Here is a 5,659-nt window from a genome sequence, read left to right as displayed (position 1 = left end):
GAGTCCTCTGACTAGATTTAGTTTGTTAATCTGAGAAATCTTTCTCAAACTAGCATGTCCTAATCTTTTGTGCCAGACCCATTGCTCTTCAGAAACAGACATAAGACAAGTCACCTTCTGCTTCTCAAGATCAGAAAGATCAATCTTATAAATGTTGTTCTTCCTCTTGCCTGTAAATAGGATTGAGCCATCCTTCTGACTTACAGCCTTGCAAGACTTTTGATTGAAGATTATATCATAACCATTGTCACTTAATTGACTTATGGACAATAAGTTATGCGTTAATCCTTCTACAAGAAGTACATTAGTTATGGAAGGAGAGTTACCAAGACTTATGGTTCCAGAGCCAATGATTTTGCCCTTCTGATCTCCTCCTAATTTGACTTCTCCACCTGGTTTAAGCACCAGGTCTTGGAATGTAGACCTTCTTCCCGTCATGTGTCGCGAGCACCCAGAGTCCAGGTACCATGACATTTTGCTTTCTGTCCTCTTTGCCGCCAAGGATATCTGCAACAGAAATTATCTTCTCCTTAGGTACCCACAATTTCTTGGGTCCTTTCTTGTTAGTTCTCCTCAAGTTCTGATTGAACTTGGGTTTAGCAAAATATTTAGCAGGAGGAACAGTATGATACTTCTTATTCTGAGTTCCATGATATTTCTTAGGTTGTGTCACATGCTTCTTGGTGTGTGTTATGTGAAAACTTTGTGCATGTGATGTGTGCTTAATATCATGGGAGTGGCCAAATTTAAATTGGTTATACAGAGGCTTGTATGATATTTTCATATCATCCACAGATTCAAGCTTGTATGGGATTTCACCCTCATAACCAATGCCAACTCTCTTGTTCCCAGACACAGCATATATCATAGAAGCTAGCTGACTTCTGCCAATACTTCTAGATAAGAACTTCCTGAAACTTAAATCATATTCTTTCAGAATATGATTCAGACTGGGAGTGGATTTTTCTGAATCAGAAGGAGATCCAACATTATTGGATAATTTTAAAACTTTTTCTTTTAATTCAGAATTTTCCAACTCAAGCTTCTTAGTTTCAAATTCAAATTGCTTTTTCAGCTTTTTGCATTTGATACTAAGATGAGCTTTTAATTCAAGAAGCTCTGTTAGATTGGAAACTAACTCTTCTCTAGATAGTTCAGAAAATACCTCTTCAGAATCTGATTCTGATGTAGATTCTGATCCATCATCTTCTGTCGCCATCAACGCAAAGTTTGCCTGCTCTCCTTCAGAGTCTGATCCTGATTCTGATTCAGAATCACCCCATGTTGCCATAAGACCTTTCTTCTTATGAAACTTCTTCTTGGGATTCTCCTTCTGAAGTTTCGGACACTCATTCTTGTAATGTCCAGGCTCATTGCACTCATAGCAGACAACCTTCTTCTTGTCAGATCTTCTGTCACCAGAAGATTCTCCACGTTCAAATCTCTTTGAACTTCTGAAGCCTCTGAACTTCCTTTGCTTGCTCTTCCAGAGTTGGTTCACCCTTCTGGAGATCATGGACAGTTCATCTTCTTCTTCAGATTCTGATTCTTCAGGATCTTCTTCTCTAGCCTGAAAAGCGTTAGTGCATTTTTTAATATTAGATTTTAATGCAATAGACTTACCTTTCTTCTGAGGCTCGTTTGCGTCCAGCTCAATTTCATGGCTTCTCAAGGCACTGATAAGCTCTTCCAAAGAAACTTCATTCAGATTCTTGGCAATCTTGAATGCTGTTACCATTGGACCCCATCTTCTGGGTAAGCTTCTAATAATCTTCTTTACATGATCAGCCTTGGTGTAGCCTTTATCCAGAACTCTCAATCCAGCAGTTAGAGTTTGAAATCTTGAGAACATCTTCTCAATATCTTCATCATCCTCCATCTTGAAGGCTTCATACTTTTGGATTAGAGCAAGAGCTTTAGTCTCCTTGACTTGAGCATTTCCTTCATGAGTCATCTTCAAGGACTCATATGTGTCATGGGCCGTTTCCCTGTTAGATATCTTCTCATACTCAGCATGAGAGATAGCATTCAGCAAAACAGTCCTGCATTTGTGATGATTTTTGAAATCTTTCTTTTGATCATCAGTCATTTCGCTTCTCGTGAGCCTTACACCAGTAGCTTTAACAGGATGTTTGTAACCATCCAACAGAAGATCCCAGAGATCAGCATCCAGACCAAGAAAGTAACTTTCCAGTTTATCTTTCCAATATTCAAAGTTTTCACCATCGAATATTGGTGGTCTAGTATAACCATTGTTACCATTGTATTGCTCAGCAGAGCCAGATGTAGATGCAGTTGGATTTGATTGAGATTCACCAGCCATCTTTTACTGAAGCGTTTTTCTCTTCCTGAATCTTTTCTAAACACGGTTAAGTGCTTGCACCTTAGAACCGGCGCTCTGATGCCAATTGAAGGATAGAAAAACACTTAGAAAGGGGGGGGGGGGGGGTTGAATAAGTGTAGTCTTAAAAACTTGAACGATAAAAATAAATTGCACAGTTATTTTTATCCTGGTTCGTTGTTAACTAAACTACTCTAGTCCACCCCCACGGAGTGATTTACCTCACCTGAGGATTTAATCCACTAATCGCAACAGATTACAATGGTTTTCCACTTAGTCCGCGACTAAGTCTTCTAGAGTATCCTGATCACAACCTGATCACTCCAGGAACAAATGCTTAGACACAAGCTAAGACTTTCTTAGAGTATCCTGACCACCACGTGATCACTCTAATTACAACTGCTTAGACACAAGCTAAGACTTCCTAGAGTATCCTGATCAACACTTGATCACTCTAGTTACTTACAAATTAATGTAATCAATTCTAAGAGTATTACAAATGCTTCTGAAAAGCTATAATCACAACGGTGATATTTCTCTTAACGTTTAAGCTTAATCTCACTAATATATTACAACAGCAATGTAGTGAGCTTTGATGAAGATGAAGTTTCTGAGCTTTGAATTTGAACAGCGTTTCAGCAAGTTAATATTCACATAATTTGGTTCAGAGTTGTTAACCTTGCTTCTCATCAGAACTTCATATTTATAGGCGTTTGAGAAGATGACCGTTGAGCGCATTTAATGCTTTGCGTGTTCCGTACAGCTTTGCATTTAATGTTTCACGCTTTTGTCAACTACCTCGAGCCTTGTTCACGCTGTGTCTACTGACGTTGCCTTTAATAGCTTCCAACGTTCCTTTTGTCAGTCAGCGTAGCCTGCCACCTGTACTTTCTTCTGATCTGATGTTTGTGAATATAATATTTGAATATCATCAGAGTCAAATAGCTTGGTGCATAGCATCTTCTTGTCTTCTGACCTTGAAGTGCTTCTGAGCGTGATACCATGAGAACTTCAGTGCTTCTGCTTCTGATCTCAAGTTCTTCTGATGCTTTCATAGACCCATGTTCTGATTCTGCCTTGACCATGTTCTGATGTCTTGCCAGACCATGTTCTGATGTTGCATGCTGAACCTTCTGAGACAAAGCTTCTGAGCGCTGATTTGTGCATACTCTTTATATATTTCCTGAAAGGGAAATTGCAATGTATTAGAGTACCACATTATCTCACACAAAATTCATATCCTTGTTATCATCAAAACTAAGAATATTGATCAGAACAAATCTTGTTCTAACATATTTTACATAGGTTAAGTAAGAAAACAATGTTTTCTATCAACGTCACAAGCGCTGTCTCAAACCTCTGATTCAATTTAAACTTCCCAATACATGTCTTTCACAAACTTGACAAAAGTCATGATTATTGCAGACATCAATGATGCACAAAAGGTAATTTACCCGTGCGAATGATTTCATAAATATCTCTTAAAAGGTTACTCTGTTGGTGCACAATACCCTTAACCAAATTTTGAAAAAGCTATTATTCTTTTATTTGATCTTGCAGGAGTGTTATGCTATTACTGTTAGGAAAAAATGAGTTTCAAATGCTTCGGGTTTGGTTGGTATTATGAGGTTTGCCCCACTTGCAAGAAAGCAAACAAGTCTCCCGGAGAACCTTTTGAATGTGGTTGTGTTCAAAATGGTCTTTCACCACCGACTAAGTGAGTTTTTTCCTTAGTTGTAACTACCTGTAGTATATTTTCCCTGATTATCTTTAATCTGCAAATGTCTTTTTTCTAAGTGAGTTTTATGGTTTATTGTAGGTATAAAGTTGAAATAGAGGTTGAGTACAACAAATTTATTGCAAATGTTGTTTTCTAGGACAAAGACTGCATCAAGCTTGTTTAATTAACAACTCAAGAATTGAACAATATTATGAACAAAGTAATTCAATTAAACTTTTAAGATTCAAATTTATACACCTTTGTAATTCTAATTATCTGCTTATTAATTAAGTCATTCAATTTCTATTATAATTAGACTGGAGAGGATCATCACTTGGTCCATCCGACACATCTTGACAAGCTTTTGGATCAAGAATTAGCGTTTCGTATCAAGTATAACCCATACTTCAAACAATGCTCCATAGTGAAGCTGTGTGATGATGATGGGGTTATTTCAACCATAAAGGAATACATGAACTCTAATGAGGTATTTCTAATCAATTCACACTACTCACCCATCTTTACATTTATTTTTTAACAACCTTTGTAACTTAACCATCTAACTTATACCTTATTCAGAATACCTCATTTGTTGCAATAGTTAACAACATTGATATAACTACAACTGACATTGTAGTGAGAGAACATGAGCGATGAACAATATAACAAGTAAAACATAACAAAGCCCTTACTCTATAGAGATAGGCGAAGGCTTGTGAGGAAACTATTCTTGGCCGCCCATAAGGCACAATAATCACAACCCAGAGAGTAGAATAACCCACATAAACTGTACTATCAAAGAAAGCATGTAATCTCAATCCTAGATCAATCAGATCGATACCTGTATCTCGCGCAAATATATTAGCAAGTTGTTATAACCACCCTACTATATAAGAATGAGAACATGCCTTTTCCCAGGTATTTGGAATTCAAATCTCATTCTCTTCATCTTACTCTCATACTAATTTGTGCATTTGAATGCTAACCTTATAAGTTAAACCTTCCTCCACCATATCGGAAGCTTGAGCCAATCTTTATGATCTATATACATCATTCATTGATCAATTCAGGTTCTCACGTGCAACATAAATAAATAGTATAATCCCATGTATACAATTAGTATAACATACATGTATTTTAACCAAGATTTCCAAGAGAAAGCAATCTGTCACAATGGAAAAACTAGCTTAAATGAATTTCATTTGTCAAAATAAAAAAATTATTTACAACTCAATTGAGGTAAAAAAAATGTACATTTAGAGTACTCTAAACCTATACTCTCAACAATGTGATCTAACCCTGACATATTTCAGAATAACTTATACTCGAAAAAGATTAAACAAAATGGAGTGTGATACTACAATATCAATGAGTTCCCAAATTCAAGATAAAATATAATATGTCACATAATAATACAATTATAGGAATAATGCTAGAAAATTAGGATAATATAAGACAATTATAAGTAAATCTTAAGCTCTTTTACTAACCAAGCACTCAGGATATGTCTCATTCAATATCTCAATTTATCCAAGTTTGTGTCAATACGGTGCTTAACATTCGTCTCTCTCTCTCTCTCTCTCTCTCTCTCTCTCTCT

Source organism: Vicia villosa, linkage group LG1, assembly GCF_029867415.1.
Source record: "Vicia villosa cultivar HV-30 ecotype Madison, WI linkage group LG1, Vvil1.0, whole genome shotgun sequence".
Classification (NCBI taxonomy): domain Eukaryota; kingdom Viridiplantae; phylum Streptophyta; class Magnoliopsida; order Fabales; family Fabaceae; genus Vicia; species Vicia villosa.
This window is presented reverse-complemented; position numbering follows the sequence as displayed.